We start from the raw sequence: 2,111 nt of genomic DNA, 5'->3' as shown, positions 1-2,111 counted from the left end.
ACACACACACACACACACGCACGCATACATGCACACACACACATATGCTTCTCTCTTAATACATACATATATATATATATATATATATTCCTCTACCTCTCTCTCTCTCTCTCTCTCATTCTAGCTCTATCTCTCTTTACGTATATATGTATATCTATGTCCTCTCCAAATATATGTACGTATATATTCATATGCACATATATATATATGTATATATATATACATATACACATACATACATACATATATATATATATATATATACACACATGCACACACATATATACATACATCATGTGTATGTATATATGCATGTATTAATATATATATATATATATATATACATAAACATACACGCACACGCTCATACATATACATACATATATACATATATATGTATATATATATATATATATATATATATATATATATATATATATATATATATATATATATATATACATATATATATATATATACATATATATATACACACACACAAGCACACACACACATATACAGGGTGTCCACAATATCTGGGTACATAGAGTAAATAAAATCATAACATAAACAATTAAATATAAGAAATGATAATTTCTTAAAGTATGTGTTAATCTCATGTACCCAGACTTTGTGGACACCCTGTATATATATATATATATATATCATTGAGTATGGGCCTGAATTCAGTAACGTGTAATAATACGTAAAATAACGAAATAACTGTACAATAATGAAAGTTTGTGGCCACCGACGAATGCCCTTGCTATTGAGGATAACAGTTTAGATTTGCTGTTCATGTTGTTTGTATGAAATCTCGTTCGGAAGAAACTGAAACCAGTGCAGTATTGAGATGCGCAGCTGTTACGCTTCACGTCTAAGTTCATAAATGTCTCGGAAATAAACCGTAGCAAGGAATATTCGCTGCTATTTGTCCAATGGTGAAGTGTAACACAAAAGCAATAAACTAACCATCGATACGACGATGTCTATATCAACTATCAGTATCTGGTTATCACTAATTCTAAAACAGAAAGGACGATGGAGTTGTAGATTATCTCTAGTATCTCTAGAGCTGAGCAGACGAGAGGTAGGATTTTTTTTTTCCATAAATTGCTTTACCTGCAGAGGTGTTGAACACTATTTACAGTACAATAAAACACTGATCAAATAGACATCGCTACTACTGGTTAGTGTAGTGAGTTACGCATCAGCTCCCACCTCCGCAGTAACTTCTCATATCTAGATGGACTTAACCGTTGATTTTAGCACCATCATAGTGCAGAATACGAACTGCTGCCCTTCCATTTCATAGTCCAGCATCCAACCGACTTAAGCATCGAAGCCTTTAACAATGATGCTACTATCCAGCAGGAAATTTCCAAAACATTGAGTTACCGGTTCTGTTCCGGTCAGAGTCGTGTGTCCTCACTGCCATCGCTAATACACCAATAAAAGATACCATCGCCTAGAAATCTTATTAAAACCACCTTAAAATTTCGTGTTTGAGGACAAATTAGACATCTGAATTAATATTCCTAAATAGAACGTTCTATTTCAAATGCTTTATAGCCTTGAGAGAAATTGGCACAAACAGGCTGATTTGCCTTTTATACAATGTATATGATCTAAATGTGCAGTCGCAATGACCCAGTGGTTAGGAAAGCGGACTCGCGGTCATAGGATCGCGGTTTCGATTCCCAGACTGGGCGTTGTGAGTGTTTATTGAGCGAAAATACCTAAAGCTCCACGAGGCTCCGGCAGAGCATGGTGGCGAACCCTGCTGTATTCTTTCACCTCAACTTTCTCTCACTCTTACTTCCTGTTTCTGTTGTGCCTGTAATTCGAAGGGTCAGCCTTGTCACACTGTGTCACGCTGAATATCCCCGAGAACTGCGTTAAGGGTACACGTGTCTGTGGAATGGTCAGCCACTTGCACGTTAATTTCACGAGCAGGCTGTTCCGTTGATCGGATCAACTGGAACCCTCTTCGTCGTAAGCGACGGAGTGCCAACAACAATGATCTAAGTACATATTGAGGAGCACAGGGGATTAAGACTGTCCCATTCTTTCAGCATTCTTTTCTACTCTAGGCACGAAGCCAGAAATGT

Source organism: Octopus bimaculoides, chromosome 5 (assembly GCF_001194135.2).
Source record: "Octopus bimaculoides isolate UCB-OBI-ISO-001 chromosome 5, ASM119413v2, whole genome shotgun sequence".
Classification (NCBI taxonomy): Eukaryota; Metazoa; Mollusca; class Cephalopoda; order Octopoda; family Octopodidae; genus Octopus; species Octopus bimaculoides.
This window is presented reverse-complemented; position numbering follows the sequence as displayed.